The sequence below is a fragment of the Mus caroli genome, chromosome 4 (assembly GCF_900094665.2).
Source record: "Mus caroli chromosome 4, CAROLI_EIJ_v1.1, whole genome shotgun sequence".
In the NCBI taxonomy this organism is placed as follows: domain Eukaryota; kingdom Metazoa; phylum Chordata; class Mammalia; order Rodentia; family Muridae; genus Mus; species Mus caroli.
The window spans coordinates 140,194,085-140,214,308 of record NC_034573.1 but is presented as its reverse complement, the minus strand read 5'-3'; the positions used below and the strand labels follow the sequence as shown (position 1 = coordinate 140,214,308).

The 20,224-nt window shown below is 43.6% G+C and overlaps 1 protein-coding gene and 1 pseudogene across 3 annotated transcripts in view; one reads left to right on the top strand and one right to left on the bottom strand.

The window, feature by feature from the left end:
* Window positions 1-20,224, bottom strand: part of Rere (arginine-glutamic acid dipeptide repeats) — a 342,546-nt gene that overhangs the window by 304,095 nt on the left and 18,227 nt on the right. The window lies entirely within an intron of this gene.
* LOC110293586 lies at window positions 10,951-11,362 on the top strand (annotated as a pseudogene). The gene has a single exon (XR_002377820.2). The product of XR_002377820.2 is annotated as a 60S ribosomal protein L36 pseudogene (transcript).

The following is a 20,224-nucleotide window of genomic DNA, read 5'->3' as shown; positions in this document are numbered from 1 at the left end:
TCCCAGCAACCACATGGTGGCTCACAACCATCTGTAATGAGATCTGACTCCCTCTTCTGGAGTGTCTGAAGACAGCTACAGTGTACTTACATATAAATAAATAAATAAATAAATAAATAAATAAATAAATCTTTTAAAAAACTATAATATTTTAGATATAAAATACTAGGTTTCAGAGAGAGAGAACACACACATGCATACCAATTTTTTTTTCTTTTGGAGATAGGGTCCCTTTGTGTAGCCTTGGCTGTCCTGTTACTAGCTCTGTAGACCAAGCTGGTCTCAAACCCAAAGAGGTCCGCCGGCCTCTGCCTCCCATGTGTCACCACTGTCTACCTCTTTCACCTTTTTTTTTAATGTGGCTTCTAGAAAATAAAAATTGCATATATGGTTGTTGTTAAGGCTCATCTTACGTTTTTTAATGCTTCACAACTTTATATGTCATCTTTGCACAGAGGCAATTGTACTCTTCTGTAGATTGTTCCGAGTTTTAATGTGTGTGCTGCTAAAGTGAAAACACATCTTGTATTTCTAGTGCAGTGTCTATTTAGTGTTCTAAATAGTGCAAAGTAGCACCAGAATGAGTCTTACTATTTCAGAATCAAGACTCAGACACTTTGGAATACTAGCTACTAGTGACGGAGGCTAAAGCACAAGGCTCATTTGAACCCATCAGTTGGGGAGCTAGGATGGGCACAGTTGAAGCAAGTCATTTCATTGTTTCGATTTTGTTGTTGTTGTTGCTGCTGTTGTTGGTTTTTTTCGAGACAGGGTTTCTCTGTGTATCTGTGTAGCCCTGGCTGTCCTGGAACTCACTCTGTAGACCAGGCTAGCCTCGAACTCAGAAATGCGCCTGCCTCTGCCTCCCAAGTGCTGGGATTAAAGGCGTGCGCCACCACTGCCCAGCTCATTGATTTTTTTTTTAGAGTGGGGTTTTGTTTGTTTATTTGGTTGGCTGGTGGTTGTTCTTCTTCTTCTTTTTCTTCTTCTCCCACTTAGAAAAGGGAGAAGAAGCTAGGCTGTTAAAAGCACCCCCTGCTCTTACAGAGGACCATCACCACCAATTCAGTTCCCAAGCACCCACTTGGGAACCATCAGTTCAAAAGCGTCTCTAGCTCCACCTCTAGGGGATCCAGCAGGCACCCCAAAAGGATACCCACATGGTGAACACACATTCATGCAGGCAAGACCCTCACATGCATAAGATAAAAATAAGTAAATAGTTTTTAAAATAAAAAATAACTAGGTATGGTGCTATGCACCTTTCATTCCCAGCACTTGGGAGGAGAGACAGGCAGATCTCTGAGAGAACTGCGATGGTAGAGGAAGAAAGGGAACTCTGGGAAAAGCAAGCTTCCATGTTATCTTTCTACACCAGTGAACAACCCAATAATGCTCCATTTCGTTTTGAGTGTCTGGAAAATTCTTCTCCTAGTTGGCTCAGTACTAACGTGAAGAGATAGAGAGCAGGTCTACTACAAGTCATTCACTCACCTAACAATTTCTATTCACTGGGCACTGCTGGGTGCCATGAAAAGAAAGACTGGCTTGCTTTCTAGTGTGTATAGGGAAGGCCTGTGAAAATAACAAACAAGTTAACAAATGCCAGCCCAGAAAAGTGCTCTGAAGAAATCATGTTTTAAAACAGAGATCAGTCGTCTTTCCTATCCAGCCCTATCTTTAGCATCGGCTTTTAGGAGTCCTTGGATGCTGGAGGCACTGAGATTTATTTTAGGAGTGATAAATTCGTTATTCCAATGTGTTCATACCACAAACTCATTTTCTGTGTAAATATTTTCAACCAAAGTATTCTGCAAAACACATACACAGCTCTTCAGGACTCCCCATAGCCAAACACAAGCACTCTGTGCCACTGTCTTGATGCTCATACCACAGAAGCACTCCATGTGGTTCAACGCTTAATCTGGGGTCGGGAGACACAGTGACTAGCCACTCTCTTTGTTTTAGAAAGAAAAATAAGACTATCTTGCTAGGCCAGGCATAGTAGAACATAACTTTAATCCCAGTACTCAGGAGGCAGAGATGGGGGGATGTCTGTGTGTTTTAGGGTAGCCTGGTATATAGAATGAGTTACAGGGCAGCCAAGGATTTTTATACAGGAAAACCCTGTCTCAAAAAACCCAAAACCAAACACAGACTATTTTGCTATAAACAAGACAAAATGAATTCCAACTGTTAAGCATCAGGCACGTCCAATATAGATCTGATGTAAAAAGCACAGAGATCCAGGCTAACATGGTCGACTTCTGCCCTTCTGTGTGTGTGTGGGGGGGGGGGGGGGGGGGGGGGGGGGGGGGGGGGGGGGGGGGTAGGGGGGAAGACAGGGGACAACGAATCCTAGGATTACAGATTAAATAGTAATACGTATGACCACAACCATGCTACTGAATTACATAGAGCTCTGCCAAGTCAGGAATAAAGTGAGCCTTTGCTTTGCTGCTGTCAACTTTCAGCACTTTCTGCCCCCAACACACTATACATCCATTATAAGCCATGCTAATTTAAAGACACAATACACAACTGGGTAGGGAAAACAGCAGCTGTCAGGAATGTTCAATGATACTGAATTCTGCCAGCAAAGCACAGCAAAGTCACACAACAGAAGAGTACATATCGTTACAATACTCAAAGCACATCTAACAACTTGAAAGATGTTAATGTTCTTGTTGTACTAAACACAGTAACTGAAAAATACATCTAGTGTGTATCTATTTTAAAAATACATTTATGCTTCTTTACAAGCTACCAGGGGATACATAATAACACAATGACTCAAATATACATATATACTTTCCATGTAAAAAAGTCTCAAAGAATTTATCACTAATAGCTAACATTAATTATGCTTTTTTTTTCCTTTGAGAAGCCCACCCAGCCTTGAACTTGCTATACAAATCAAGCTGACCTCAAACTCAAAAGATCCACTTGCCTCTCTGCCTCCTTAGGATTGGGAATAAAGCCATGTGCCACCACCTCTCTTGGCTTATGGCTGCCTAAGTTAGTGGGTTTTGGCTTTTTCTTTTTTTCTTTTTTCTTTTTTTTTTCCCCCCCCAAGACAGGGTTTTTCTGTATAGCCCTGGCTGTTCTGGAACTCACTTTGTAGACCAGGCTGGCCTCGAACTCAGAAATCCGCCTGCCTCTGCCTCCCAAGTGCTGGGATTAAAGGGATGCGCACCATGGTTTTGGCTCTTGTGTGTGTGTGTGTGTGTGTGTGTGTGTGTGTGTGTGATTTTGGGTTTTTTTGTTTGTTTGTTGGGGGGGGGGGGGCAAATGGTATGAAAGTCAAAGGTTGACCTTAGGTAGCTTCCGCAACCACTCACCAGCTGATAAACTGAGACAGGATCTCTGACTTAGACCTAGAGCTTGCTGACTCGGCTAGTCTAGATAGCTTGCTCTGAAGATTCCACCTCTACATCCCCATGCTAGGATTACAGCAAGCCACCACAACAGCCTACATGCATTTCCCATGGGCACTGGAGATCTGAACTCCAGTCCTCATGCAAACCCTCTGCCTGGGGAGTCCTCTCCCCGGCCCTTCTTTATTCTGAGCATGTTTCCTGGCTTCCTAAATGAACACACTCAATCACTTCACAGACTAAAAAATATAGGATTTGTTTAAAGTAGGTTACAGAACAGCCCACATGTTTAGTATCAGTGTTATCCGAAGGCAAGAAGGTAGCCAAAGAACAGGAAGGCTTGATCCGTGGTGACCGTCATCTCTAAAGTCCCATCTATTCAGAATTCCTCTCAACAATGTTCTGCCATCATGGAGGGTAACAGACAAGAAAAGTGACTCTCTGAGGTCCTATTGCTGTGACTCAGCACAACTCAGACACAACATTCCCACCAGTAAGACCATCCATTGTAGACACTCTTCAACAGATGGCGCCCGAGCAACCCTGAGCCCTGAAGACTAGTCTGTCCCGGCGCCAACAGCACACAACAAGCCCTCAATCCTGTTTTTGCCAGTCTCTCTCAGACACCACTTTCCTTTCTCTGCCTTACACTCACTGCTTCTGCAAGTTCCTAATTTCTCTCTTCATTGGGCAAATTATTTACAACGTATATACAAATTAATTCACTTTAATGACTTCAAAAAGTCAAGTAAGAGTTGCTCTACCACAGATATGAGAACCATCTCAAGTGGATGGATACACATGGACTTGTTGTTTATTGGTATTACAGTAATCCAATCCTCACCTGCTTTTCCTAAAAATCATAGCATTATCCCCAAAGAATAGAATCCAATCATGTTCACTGTCTATCTAATCCCCGTATATTTAGTCATGATATAATTTCCCCCTTTGAGACAGAACTAGCCTCAAGCCTCAAACTCATAATCTTCATCCTCTGTCTTGCCAGTGCAGTTATAACAATGTGCCCCACAGTGGTTTCTATTTTCAACTTGCCATGTCTGAACAGCCCAGCACCTAGGGTTTGTTTGTTTGTTTGTTGCTTTTTCGAGACAGGGTTTCTCTCTGTAGCCCTGGCTGTCCTGGAACTCACTCTGTAGACCAGGCTGGCCTCGAACTCAGAAATCCGCCTGCCTCTGCCTCCCAAGTGCTGGGATTAAGGCGTGCGCCACCATGCCCAGCCTTAGGTTTGTTGTTTTTTTTTTAATATTTATTTATTATTATATGTAAGTACACAGTAGCCGTCTTCAGAAGAGAGTGTCAGATCTCATTATGGGTGGTTTTGAGCCACCATGTGGTTGCTGGGATTTGAACTCAGGACTTTGGAAAGAGCAGTCAGTGCTCTTAACCGCTGAGCCATCTCTCCAGCCCACACCTAGGTATTTTACAAGCACTGGAATACCTGGCCTCTCGATCACACTTTGCACACATGGACTCATCTGATTTCCAAAATCTCCTATGAGATATTATCATCCCCATCTTATCCTTGAGAAAACTGAGGCCTAGGGAAGGTCAGAGACTTCCTCATTCACCTAGAAGCTTCTACATTACATTGCAGAGCTGTGCTTTAAAGCCACACTGTCTAACCACAGCTCAGCTTCCCCTTACTGAGAAGTCTTCAGTGGGAAATAGTAACAACTTCATTTCACATGATCTAGTAAACCTCTGACCACTGTGAGTCCTCACACTCAGTGGACTCGCTCCCTGTCGCCTACACCTCATCCGGTCTGTTTTTACAACTGCTTCCTATGTAAACTCCTTCAACTGTGTCACTAAGGGAACATTTCAGTAACCTTCTGATTATCTGGTACTTTCTTTCCTCAAAGAAGAGTTCCTAGTGTAAGTTTTCAAGTACAATTAGCCCAAGTTTAGAGGAAGTAACTTTGGATCTTTCCTCTCTATATGTTATCAATATTTGAGCTTCCACTTAAATATTTTCTCCATTACTGTTAAGATAATAGCAAAGCCAAAAAGTAGAACTGTTTATTCTGAGTGAAGCCAAAAATGCACTTCAACAATTTGAAGAAGTTCTAAATCAAGAAAAAGTTATCAATCTTTTACCTGCTAACATTTGTACTGCAATCTATTTAAAACAGTATTATGTTGGGGACTGACTTATCTAAGGAATTCTTTGCCTTTCTAAGGAAATAAAAAGAGATAGTATATCAGAAGTCACCAAAGGCTTTTCTCATGTTTCATTTCATTAAAATTTCATAGTAGTGAACTAGGAGTATGGCTAAGTAGAACACATGACCAGCATGCCCAAGGCCTTGGATCTCCAACAAAACTTCTGGCTTTAGACAGATCAGTCTGAAAACAGAACTGTATTTGTGAGACAGTCTCACATAACCCAGGCTTGTCTCAATTCTGTGCCCTATTGCCTGCCGTAGCCTCCCAAGTGCTAGAATTACAGGTGCATGTCAGCAAAGCCAGCTTTAAATATTATACTTTTAGGAAGAAGTGCAGAGTATGGGAGCTGGAGAAAGAGCTCAGTGGTTAAGAGCATGCATGCATGATCCTCAGCTCAAGCCCCTAGACTGTGAATCCTGCAATAGCTCAAACCCCTCAAGAGCATTCATTCTTGCAGTGCTCCACATTAGACAGCCAGGAATTTGGTTATCTGATACAAGCAAACAACACCCTCAGAGAACACTCCAACAAGCCCTGCTGTCAGCCTAACCAAAAAACAAGATTCAGGGAAAGAACTGATTTTTCCCTAAAATGAACAGAAAGGTAAATTTCTGTGCCAGTCAACAAAACTTGACACAAAAGGGTACTTACGTTTCTACTGTCCGCAGATCCTTACAGCAGTGCTCAACCTTCCTAATGCTTGACCCTTCAATACAGTTCTCTATGTCGTGGTGACCCCAACCATAAAATCATGTTTGTTGATACCTCATAACTTTAATATTGCTACTGTTCTGAATTGTAATGTAAGTATCTGATAAGCAGGACATCTAATATTCTACCCTTGTGGGAAATGGTCATTCGACACCCCCCCGCAAGGGGTAGACACCGCAGATTGAGAACTACTGCCTTAAGAAAACAGCCACTAACATCTGTGACAGCCATCTGGTATCACCTGAGGCAAACTCACCAAGACACTGCTCTTCTCCTGCAGAAGCTTAGATGAAAATCCCAGGCTTTCCAAGCATCACGCTCCTGTCCACAACCTACTGCACACTCACATATTCATCAACACCCACATTAAAGCAGGATAAAGGAAGACATAATGTGTGTGGTGCTTAGAAAGGCAGAGATAGTTCCACAGCCTAAGTGCAAGTTTGCCTCAACAACGCACTTCAGGTGCCACTGTCAACTCTCCACCTTCCGCGTATCCCTCTTGCCAGTTTCAGAATCAAGATGAAATCCCTTTCCAGGCTGGCCAAACGGTTCAGTAGGTAATGGTGCTTGCCATATAAGCCTAACAATCTGAGTTCAATCTCCAGAACGTACATAAAGGTGGAGAGGACCAATACCTTAAACTTGTCCTCTGACCTCCACATGCAAGTCATGGCATAAGTGTGCACTTTCTTCTCTCCTCTGTCTCTGCCTCTATCTCTCTCTCACACACATACTCACACACACACACACAGAGAGAGAGGGAGTGAGGGGATAGAACGCAACAACAACAACCCAGCTATGAACCCTCTCATCTACAATGATGACATGCCTACAAGATATGCTGGAGCAATCTTGGCACAAAGTTTGTGGGGGTAGCCAACCACTATCTGATTGGATTTAAGGTCCATTCCATGTGAGTAGAACCCATCCCTGACACTGCTCAGGTGCCAAGAACTTGAGACTAGCTAGACAGGTGAGGGACCTACCAGAAGACCAAATACTACTGTTCTACTAAAGGAACATGGCAATAAAATGACTCCTAACAATATTCTGCTAAACTCATAGGTCAGTGTCTTGCTTAGCCATCATCATAAAAGCTTCCCTTACAGTAGACAGGAACAAATACGCAGAACCACAACTGGACAATAAGCAGAAAGTAAGAGAGAGAACCCTTGAACCATTCAGCCCTAACCGGGCTGTCTCAGCCAAATCCCTGTGGAAGAGGAGGCAGAAACAATGTAAGAGGCAGAGGAGTCAGAGGACACCAGCTCAACAAAGCATCTAAACACAGCAGGACCAAGGAATGTATGAGCTCACAAGAGACTGGCAGCATGCACAGAGCCTACAGGGGTCTCAACAACTAAGTCCTAGTGCTGAGAGAAGTGGGCACAAGCCACCATCTCTAACCCAGAAGCCATCTCCAATTGACAGCTGCTCACAAAAGAAAATTTACTTTTCTCCTATGAGGTTCAGTGCATATACAAACCACTCTTTATGGCAGGCCCCGTGCCCAGCAGTATAATGAGAATTCTGGAATTTTGGTTTCTTTTTAAAAAAAACCACAGAAATACTCTAAGAATGTGCTTTCGTTTTAATCCCAGGTGTGGGCTATGGGGCTGCTTCAGACTGTCCACAGCAGCTGACTGTGATTTGCCTCCTGCTCTAGCAGGGGCATGATTCTGTCAGCTGCAAATAGTGTCTGCGAGTGTGTGACATTTGGAATTCTGGAGACTTTTCAGAGGGTATATAAATGGTACAGCCCTGAGAAGCACTGTGGGTTGTTGGTTGGTTGCTCAGCACTGCACACACAGACCAGACAGATGGCTGAAGAGCTGTGGTGGTTTCTGTCTCCCATTTCACTGTAAATGTGCTTGCATTACACCAGCTCTAGGTAAGTTAGAGGTTCAGCCTCAGGGATCCATGCTTGCCTGGCAAGTGTTGTGTTGTTTTCTAAGACAGGGTTTCTCTGTGTAGCCTTGGTTGTCCTGGAACACTCTCTAGATAAGGCTGGCCTCAAACTCTGCCTCCTGAGTGCTGAGATTAAAGGTGTGTGCCACCACTGCCCTGCCCTAATAAAGTTGTTAATCCAAGCACTCTACTGAGATTAATCTTGAAAAGATTCTCTCTGAATCCCACACAGCACTGTACCCAATGCATTAATCCAATTCTCAGTAACAATCTGTCCTGATTTAGCAGTCTTTGTATGACTTTGAAAGATGAGAGTCTACAATCTTTTGGTTTTCTCCTTTTGTTAATCCTATCTTAACTTCTGTTGTTGATTTTAATATTCCAAGGACTTGTGTTTTGACTTCTCTATACACAAGGCGTAACTAATATCTTCCAGTTTTCCAGTTTTAATGACATTTGTCAAGGACACCCAGTTGCACGTCTACCATCCATGTTTCTCATTTGAATTCCAGATTCCACCAATTTAAAAATAAAAAAATTAAAACCTGTTCAAGGGCATGTAAGGGCAGCCCACCCCATGACAATCTGTGACTTGTAACAGCTGAATACTGAAGCCTAAGACTTATCTTTGACCCCTCTTCCCTCCTGCCCCTCCCTACATCAAAAATTCATCAGAATTTATCCTCATTGTCTTTTAAATGAATTCAAAAGTCAAACACTTCTCCAAACACACTGCCACCACCTTGGTATGTGCCACAAGCATTCTTCACATGGCTTGTTATTAACATAGTCTCTCTTTATTGATGTCTACTGTTCCTTTTAAAATACAAAGTACATGTCTGTTCCTTTAAATAGCCCCATGGACACCAGAATCTTACCCGCTAGCTCCTACCACCTTCCTAGTACATACTATATTTTGAATCTGTTTTGTATCTGTAACAAGTCAGATGGCAGAGACCAAATACTGAACCTTCAAGAGAGTCCTAACCCTGAACTCCTCCTGTAAGTGTGTCCTATTTTGGAAATGCTGTCCTTGCTCATATAATTATGTCAAGATAAGAACCTCTTTGGCAGGAGTGAGCCATAAACATAATAGTAAATGTTCGGACAAGAAGGAAATGGAAGACAAAAGTAGAGATGTGCCAGAAGGCCACAGAACAGCACAGAACAGACTCCTGCCTGTCCTGGCCTCCAGATAAAATCAACTCTGCAGACACTTGGATTTCAGACTTGTGGCCTCCAGACCTGAGACAACAGCACGTAGCTGGCACCTGGAAACCAATAGACCAATCTTCCCCATGCTCATTCTGCTCTGATGAGTTTTCTTCTCTGTGCCTTCCTTAGGACCTTCCCACTGGCCACTTCTGTCTGTCTGAAGTGTTTGATATTCGATAAGTAAGCAGGACCAATTCCCATACCATTTCACCTTTTGATAAATATTATACTTTCTAGAAGACCTTTCTTGTATTTCTAAACTTTCTAATACACTCTATTTTTATAATGCTTATCAAGTCCCTATACACTAAATAATATTCTTACTTATTGTTTTTTACTTACTAAGTCCATCAGAATATAAGCTCCAGCAACCCAGGCTTCAGAGCTTGTGTTTACTTTTATACTCTATTTTATAATAGGTTTTTATTCTATTTATTGTACATATGATATATGTGTGGGTATTCATGTACCATGGCACACATGTGGAAGCCAGAGGATGACTTGCTAAGGATGGGCCTGGTGATATTTGTATTTTTTATGCTAATTCTGCTCTCCTGGGAGGGGCTGTCAACAAGGAGTGACTTCTTGTGAACCAATCCCCTAATGAATAAAGGAGCCAATCACTGGGCAAGTAGGCAGGACTTCCAGGTTAGATGGAGGAAAAGAGGAAGCAGGAGAGAGTTAGGTCTTTTTGGACAGGATAACGTGAGGACAAAATGTAGCTAGGAGTGTCTCCTGGTTTCAATGGCAGATCCATCACGATTCACCACCGGAGGATTTAGATTTAATAAGGCTTACGAGATTAGAATTTCAGTTGCTACGCCCAACGATTGAGTTACCATCGTTCTGAACTAAGTTTGAGTTGTGTCTTCCTTCACACAGAAGATCCACTGGGTTCGAGAGAGAAAGCTACAGTGACAAAGCATAGGTTTGCCAGATGTGCACCACAAAGGCCATGGAGGATTTGAAGCACGGGGATGACGCGGTAACGACCCACCAGTGGGAACCTAGCAAGCTGGGTAGAAAGAAAGATTGTGGAGTTCTGAGTCAGAGTCTCCACGAGATAAAAACAGGTAAGCCATTGCCCGCCAGTGCATGGCTGGCCAGGCTGCCTGGGCAGAGGCACAAGTGAGCGAAGCAACAACAACTCTGTGGACTTGGTTCTCAAAACCTTTTCAGTGGTTTCAAGGATTAAGCTCAGTTTGCCAGACTTGCAAAATCAACTCCTTTACCTGCTAAGAGCCATAGCCCTCTTCCCCACTTTGGTCATTAGTATATCTTAACACTATTAACTATGTCTGGCAGGCATTAGCTATTGAATAAGTAATGACAAAAATTTTAATTGGATATGCACATATATTTTTCTGAAAAGAGATCCACTGTATTCATAAGATTAATAAAGCATGCTACCAAGGTTTCCAGTCTTCATTCTCAACCTTAAACGGCTATAGGAAAGAAGCTTCTAACAACTCTATCTTACAAGGCCCTGAACCCCACCACCCCACCAATTAATATTATGACTTAATAATTAGTAACGAGATCCCAGGATTCAGCGCGGTCCCGTTCTTCCTGTCCCGGCCGCCATCGGAGAGCAGCAGCCATGGCTCTGCGCTACCCCATGGCCGTGGGCCTCAACAAGGGCCACAAGGTGACGAAAAACGTCAGCAAGCCGAGACACAGCCGGCGACGCGGGCGCCTCACCAAGCACACCAAGTTCGTGCGAGACATGATCCGGGAGGTGTGCGGCTTCGCGCCCTACGAGCGGCGAGCCATGGAGTTGCTCAAAGTGTCCAAGGACAAGCGCGCACTCAAGTTCATCAAGAAGAGGGTGGGCACGCACATCCGCGCCAAGAGAAATCGGGAGGAGCTGAGCAACGTGCTGGCAGCCATGAGGAAGGCGGCGGCCAAGAAGGATTGATAACCCTCCCCCAATAAAAGATGGTTCCTACAAAAAAAAAAAATAATTAGTAACGAGAAGGGGCCAAAAGTTAACATTTCGTTTTTGGGTTTTCGAGACAGGGTTTCTCTGTGTAGCCCTGGCTGTCCTGGCACTCACTTTGTAGACCAGGCTGGCCTCAAACTCAGAAATCCGCCTGCCTCTGCCTCCCAAGTGCTGGGATTAAAGGCTTGCGCCACCATTGCCCGGCAAAAGTTAACATTTCATACTCCCAAAACCAACTCTGAAAAGACAAAGAGGAAGGAGGTGAGAGGGAGGAAGGAGGTGAGAAGGAGGAAGGATCACTTCATTTTAATGGTCTAGAAGACCTTCACCCACTTTGACAGCTCCCCTTTATAAACTACCTGGGCTAACTCAATGTGTCTCTCTAGCTAAGGCAACAAAAACCAGCGGACATCAGAGTCAAGTGCTCGTAGCATCCAGTATAGTTCTGCAAGCTCAAGAGCATTACCCAAGGCCTTTCTCTACATCCATTCTTAAATCTGGGGAACAGACCCAAGAAAAACTATGACCTCTTCAACAGCCTCTTCATCATTAATGTGAGGCGAACAGACATTTTTTCATACTACAACCTCACTGTTTGTAACGCCTTGAGAACCCACTACAGAATGGATGTCATTTAACATACAGCTTTTGAATGAACCATAAAGCGTAACAATGAGAAGCAGCTCAGCACAGCCAAAGCTGTTAAAGGATTTCCATAACAGTAGATAGGCATCCACTGCCTTCCTTATTTCTGCTGCAGCCTATTTCACAGTTAGTATTAAACAGGTCTAGTTGAACACAATCACACTAAATGCCAAATTCAGCATATTACTTATCCAATCATACAGTCTATAGACATACCTTTTACATTAAAGAAATGACCATTATAGATGAGAAATTTACGCAGTTTAATACAGCTCTCCTCACTTTGTGGTGAGCATCAACCATATGTTGTTGCATCCTCACAGCTGTAACTCTGCTACTGTCATGAATCATAATGTAAGCGTCTGATGTGCAGGACGTCTGATATGCAAGCCTCACAGAGGCTACAGCCCAGAGGCTGAGAAACATTAAATAGCAGATGCATTCACGATACAGCAAAGTCCTGCCATACAGAAAAGTCTCATTCTACTCCCAAGCTAAGAAATTTCAAAGATACAGAATGTACAAAACATTCTTAACAGAAAGGCATTTCAACACTAATTCACTTTTCCTTGGGCTAGTTTTAACTGACAGTAAGACTCCCATTTCTCAGGATACATCAAATCACAAAATCCAAATCCAACCACTCTTGGCTGCCTCTATGCTACCAACCATCACCCTAACACAAGGCCCCATCCTACTCCACCCAGATTACCACAAAGACCTCCAGAGCAGTCTCCTAGCCTCCACTCTTCTCAGCAGCAATACAACTACACAGTGGCCAAAGAGCTCTTTTTAACCTAGAAGTGTGATCCTGGCAGCTGATGAAACCTTCTAATAGCTCCCCATTATGTGCAGAATGACAGCCAGAAGGATTAAAGTGGTCCACAGGGACCTCTGCCCTGGCCCTACCTCTTTTTCTCAGTCAGTACTACAGCTCTTTCTACTGCTCCTTGACCACAGCAGCAAGTTCCCACCTGGAGACATTAGCACTGATCTTCCCTCTCTCTGCCTGCAATGATCCATCCCCAGAGCTCTGCACGGTTCCTCAACCTGCTTAAGGTCTTCTCCAATGTCACATCATCAAGAGCTGCCCTTAATAACCGACTCAGCCCACAGTCTGCACTGCTGCCTTCTCTCAGCAAGTACTGTTGCTTCATCTTATAATTTGTTTAATCTAAGGAGTAAAGCATAAATTTCCTTTTTCAAAACGAAATCTGGGGTAAAGCAAATGCTATTTTATTTTAAAAGCTATCCATTTTGAAGTGAGTCATAATAGACAAACAAACATGCACACCTCCTATAAATAAATTTGCTGTATGGATTTCCTGGATTATCAATTTAAGATATGTGGAGGGGTTATAAACAGATGAATTCTTGCTCATGTGTGTGCATGCTGAGACCAGAGATAAACATCAGGGGTTAACTCTCCACTGCTCTCCTCCTTACTCTGTGAGAGGTCTCTTCATGAAAGTCCAGCAAGCCTCCAGGATCTGCCTGCCTCTGCTCTCCTACACACACACACACACACACACACACACACTCACTACTGCCCCCCGCCCCCATGAAGAGCTGGAGTTAGAGGCAGGAGCTGCCACACCGCTTTCCCGGGGATGCTGGGAATCTTACCTCAGGCACTCACACTGGTTCATTACACACTTTCAGGTATCTTTAAAAGTACTCCCAGTACTCTCAAAGCTCACAGGCAGCAGTAGCTTCTCACCAGTGCAGCATGACAGGAAATGTCACAGGACAGTACTGGCACCATCAGAGAGCACCCTGAGAGGTGCCTGACCAAGGAAAGGTCATTAGATGAAAAGCCAGAACTGAGGCTTGATGAGTAAACAACAGAGAAAAGGAGCTGGAAGCGGACTAGGGACACGCAGGTATTTGGAATGATACAAGAGAAAACAGAATCATACATGCGATAGCTAAGACAAGGTAAAATTGTAGTTTTGAGCTGACTTTGCATAAATGACATTTCTAAAGGAGCACTGGTGATATGTCTCTAAGCCAATCTGTCCTTTCTTTCCTTCAGTCTCTGCTGCAAGACCAACAGGAGTAGGGCAAAAGACTAACATACCACACAAGCACTCAAGACTCCTGCTCAGCCATGTCCTGTCCCACTGCAAACTTAGCCACAAATCAGAAGGCTGACTTTCCATCCCCAAGCTCTGGCTGAGTCCTTACTCCATTCCCTCTCCCCCCATTCACTCAGATGCCAACAGAAATTGTTGCTAGCATTCCAATCCCTCTGATCTGGTCTACCTAATTCACATCTCTGTTCCTGGTTGCAGGCTCTATTTGCTTGTCTCTGTAACTCTCCTGCCTCAGACTGACATGTGCTTGACTGTTCTAACCGGCTCTCCCAGTCTCCAGTTAAAAGCACTGGTATTCTTGCTAAGGTCGGGAGCTCAATTTCCAATACCCATAGAGTGGCTCACAACCATCTATAACTGTAGTCTCATGTAATTCACATGTAATTTGATGCCCTCTTTTGGTGCAGGCAAAACACCCATATACATAAAATACATAAACAAGTCTTTAATTTAAAAAAGTATCAGTTGGGCTGTGGTGGCACACACCTTTAATCCCAGCACTCAGGAGGCAGAGAGAGGCAGATCTAGTTCAAGACCAGCATGGTCTATATATATAGTAAGTTCCAGGACAGCCAGGAATACACAGTGAGACCCTGTCTTGAAAAACCATGAATTAATTAATTAATGATTGATTGATTGATTATATAAAACCAGTATGAAATTAAGCTGTATTTGTATGTTACGTTAAGCAGCTATCAGCTGTCTCTGTCCTGGACAGCATTCAATGTTGCATTCCAGCAGCCCTTTCCTTTCCTGTTGTGAGGCCAAAGGTACTAACTTTTATCTTTTTTATAATCTGCTACATTCAGCATTAAATTTGAAAGGTACATATCCAATACCTGTAGCCTGACTGGTCCTGGACTGAAGACTAAACCAGACATCATTCAGTGTCCAGCTGCTGTTGTGTTGTTCCCAGGAACTACAGATGTCAGTACTGGATCTGCGCTCCTCTGGCACAAGAGGCAAAGCATAACCCCAACAGTGCAGTGCAGCGAAAGGAAACCTCACTCGAGTGAGAACTTACAGAGAAAAAATAGTTTTGCTTTGCTTTTTTGAGACAGGGTCACATGTTGCCCAACTGGCCTCTAACTTGCTATGTAGCTAAGGATAATTTTTAATTCCTGATCCTCCTGCCTCTACCTCCCAAGTGCTAGGATTATAGATGTGCTCCACCGTGTACAGCCTCAGAAGAAGGGGTACTAGGAAACCTCCCTGAAGATACAACCTGAAATTAAAGGCTTTTGTGATTAACAACAGCTATTTCATACTGACCACCTGACGACCCTCAAAGAATGAGAAGCACCTTCTAACAACGGATGTAATAAATCCACAGAAAGATGGGTCTCCTGAACCTTTTTTCAAGTTAAACATACAATTCCTGTGGTTCCTGAGTAGGAACCACACAAGAAGAGAAAAAACAAAAACAAAAAAATTGTTTTAATACTTTAATATGCCACTTTTTAAAAGCCAAGCAGAGTAAACAAAAAGAGGGAGTGAACCCACTTAAAATTAAAAGGGCATATAACGCATGCCAGAATTACAGATTTGAACATCCTCCACAGAGCACAGGGAGCTCCACACAGAAATGGGAAAGGGGAAAGATGCCTTCTCACTGACTCCTCACAGCCACTAAGATCATAAGGTCAAGTACATATAATCTCTGAGAAACACACTTCCTAACTATACTCACCATTACTTTGCAGGCCCTTCGTCCTCTCACACTCTTAGTTTTTCGACACAGGGTTTCTCTGTGTAGCCCAAGCTGTCCTGGAACTCACTCTGTAGACCAGACTGGCCTCCATGGCCTCAGACTCTGAGACTGGCCTGCCTCTGTCTCCCAAGTGCTGGGATTAATGGCGTGCGCCACCACCACTACCCAATTTACAGACCCTTCTTATACTGATCACTCAAACCAAAAATTCTAAGCACTGACCTCTATTTCAAGAGACCAGCAGGACTTTCTGTGAACAATGACGTCCCATGGCTACCACTGCTTTTTCAGTTACACCATAGGCAGGAGGTTAAAGTGTTCCACAATCAACTCTGTAAAAAGAGATTCCATGATGACTGTGATGTGGCTTCAGTAGTAAATACATTGTTACATCCAAACAATCACCTGCCAGAAGACAACCTTCACTACACAGAACAGAAAACCTCAGAAAGTAGGTGGTACAACTTCGTGTCACTCAAGTTTCTGCTAAAGGAAACAGGCATCTTCCATCTTCCTTCAGATACTGAGTGCAAATAGGTCAAACTCATCTGTCCTTTGCTTTAGCAACATTCAGGCCATCAGCGCTCCCTCTAGACATCAACTGCTTTTTAGTGGTGTCTTACACCAAGCATCTGCCTCAAATTTAAAAGGGTCTGAAGAAGCTGTGAAGGGTGAGAACATAAAAAAGCAAGGATCTATTTTTATACAGGAGCGTAAAGTGAACCACGATGGTGAGAAGCACAGTCAGGGACAGGGCCCGCAGTCATGACAGCTGCATCAAAAGCTGGAGAATCCCAAAGGCTCAGAGCTGAGCAGCTACAACACAGACAGCATGTGGTACTCTGTAAATGTTTTGCAGCCTTCACATTTCCATCCTCCACAGTCACTTGATCACCTCAAAGGATGCCTTGGGTTTCAAAGTCACTCTCACACCAGCAAGGCTGGCAACCAGCATCCTGGAAACTTGTACAAACAAGATGTAGGCAAAAAAGGACTTGCAGGTATGAGGAGTTTATGAGCACTCACACTCACTCTTCTAAAGAGTGATAAAATACGCTCACTTAAATCAGAAGAGAGACACTACCCAAACATTCTAAACTAAAGTAAAAAGATGTACAAGGGTACCTCGTAAGAACTAGCAATTAACCAGGCAATTCCTCCCCAACTCAGGGCCGTTCAAAGCAGTAAATAAATTATTTAAATAAAATAAAATTTAAGCTGGGTGGTGGTGACACACACTTTTATCCTAGCATTTGGGTGGCAGAGGCAGATTGATCTCTGAGTTCCAGGCCAGCCTGGTCTACTGAATGAGTTCCAGGACAGCCAGGGCTACACAGAGAAACCCTGTCTCATATATATACATACATATACATACATACACACACACACACACACACACACACAATTAAGGATCCAGTAGGTACTTGAATTACAAATAATCCTGACTCTTGACTCCCAGAAGGAAAAGGAGGGAGGGGGAGGGCCTTCTGTGTTTCCTTTTTCAGGCTTGACTAGAGTGGGGAGTCTGTAATCTCTCCAGAGCCATGTTGTTGTAAGGCAGGAGTACCTTGTTCTCCAGACTCTTGCTCTCCCCACCCTTACAGATACACTCAGACCCCAGGCTTAAAGGCTTTCTCCCCTGCCAATCTGAAGTCAGAGACAGCCTGACTGCAAGTGTATAGCATGGACCAATCATGTGGTACAGAAAAGAGTCCTCATTGCCATGTAGACCTGATCTCTCCTCAGAACCCCACCATGGTGCCTTCTAAAGATCTATGGAGCTAATAGCTCCTTTAGTAAGTCTCTTATCCAAATACCAGTATGCCTCAGTGTCCTCACTGAACCTCAAACCCAAAGTCTTTCAGCTACCGGTTACCTCTAGCTCTCTCTGTATTTGTATGAGCCTAACTGAGGCAACAAGAAGAATTTTTACCTATTCCCATTTTTAGTTCAATCTATTAATACCGCCATCTCCCACCATATTTCTCCACAAGCAACACCGTTACAGAGTTCTGGGACTAGAACCATACCTGGAGATGTCGGCAGAGACAGAAAAGGCTTCATCACTCTCCTAAACTGCTTTGCTTTTCCTCTGGACATTGAAACCAGAGCCACATGCATGCTGGGAATAAGATACCTTTTAGAAAGTCAGCCATGGTGGGAGGCATCTATAATCACAGAGAGAGAACTAAAGCCAAGAAGATCCCTAGTTCAGCCGGGCGTGGTGGCGCACGCCTTTAATCCCAGCACTCGGGAGGCAGAGGCAGGCGGATTTCTGAGTTCGAGGCCAGCCTGGTCTACANAGTGAGTTCCAGGANAGCCAGGGCTACACAGAGAAACCCTGTCTCGAAAAACAAAAACAAAAAACAAAAAACAAAAAACAAAAAACAAAAAAGAAGAGGTTGTATTATATAGCTCAGTTGGACTAGAGTGGTTGTCTAGGTTTAAAGAAAACCCTGGATCCAATTCCTAGTACCACATAAACTGAAAGTATGGGGGAGGTGTAAATATATAACCCTAGCACTCAGGAAATGGAAGTAAAAGCTCAAGGCCCGAATGAAATATATGAACCCTGCCCCCAGCCTCCTTTGACATCTCTCTCTGGTCATGAGGGGAAAAACCAGGAAGTCTGAGGAGAGACTAGTGAGATGGCCCATAAGCCTAATATCATATGCAAGCAAGCCTGGTAAGTTGAGTTTGATCCCCAGAACTAACCTAAAGTTGGAAGGACAGAACCAACCTTACAAAGTTATTCTCTAGCCTCCCCATGTGCATGACGACACAGATGATCAAACACACAATAAGAACAGATAACAGGAGCTCAAGAGGTGGCTGAGAGGAGCTCACACCTTTCTCACAGAGGACCTACGTTCAGTTCCTAGCACCTTTATGTGAGAAAAATAAATACATAATAATATTTTTTAAATTCCATCTGAGAAGATGGGTCACTTGGTAGTATGCTTGTCACAGAAGTATGGTTTTAGATCTCCAGGTGCCAGGCACATATCTATAATCCCAACATGACCAAATAGAGAGACCAGAAGACCCCTGGGCTTGCTGACCAGCTAGTCTAACCCAATCACTGAGCTCCAAATTCAGTGAGATCCTGCCTCAAAAAGTGTGCTAGAGAGCAGTAAGAGAAGACACCTAGAGTCACCGAGCCATCTCTCCAGCCGCTCCTGTACTTATGTACTGCTGTCCTCATGTCATGTAGCAGCTAAGAAAGCAGAGCACAGGCCCATACACCAAGCCCTGCCCAGGTGAAAATGGACTCTGGCATGTCCACTAGGATGCCTACCACGCTTCTTTTTTTTTTTAATTAATTAATTTATTTATTTTTATTATATGTAAGTACACTGTAGCGGTCTTCAAAAACTCCAGAAGAGGGAGTCAGATCTCATTACGGATGGTTGTAAGCCACCATGTGGCTGCTGGGATTTGAACTTCAGACCTTCGGAAGAGCAGTCGGGTGCTCTTACCCACTGAGCCATCTCACTAGCCCCCTACCAAGCTTCTTGTAATGCACAGGGGCTGTCACGCTTCAGGACAGTAAATCTTCAATAATACATAAATATATACAGTGGTTTGTTTGTCTACTTGCTTGCTTTTAAAGTAATTTGTGGCTGGAGCGATGACTAAGTTGTTAAGAGCACTTGCCACTCTTGTAGAGAACCAGGGTTGACTCCTAACACCCACACAGCAGCTCACAACCATCTGTATTCCAGCTCCAGGGAACCCAACACTCTCTTCTGGTCTCCAAAAGCACTACATGCGTGTAATACACAAACATACTTGCAGGCAAAACACTCACTATACATAAAATTAATAATTTTTTTTAAAACTGATTTTTCTCATCTCTAATCAACAGCACATCTAGCAAAATACTATCTCAGCCTCAAATGGGCATGTTACACTGGAAGTTTCTTCTCATTTTGGTCAACTATTTTCACTTGTGGATAAACCCCTGAGTGAGTGAACAGCCTCCAAAGTGCAAACAGAGTTATGTACAAATGTAGTTAAAGACTACGCTGCAGCAACGCAACTGCACAATGATCTATATAATCACGCCCAGTAAGTCAGAATCGTCTTCAGTCTTCCTATGACGAGCTAAGGTGGAAGAGGGTATAAGTAAAAGCCACACCGTTTCCCTGTCACCGCGGCCAAGGACAATGCTGCTGAGGTCTCATGAAGGTTCACACCGCTTTTCAGGAAGTGCTGAAGACATTCTCAGCCCCAGTGGCACAGGCTCAAAAGCTCCAGGGCTCCAAGGCCTCTCTCTGGCCTGCAGAGGCAGCTGTGCCACACGCACATACATACATGCACGCCGTCTACCCCCATACATACACTTCATACACTTAATCTTTTTTTTTTTTTTTTTTTTTTTTTTTTTTTATTTTTTTTTTTTTTTTTTTTTTTAACTCTCAGGACT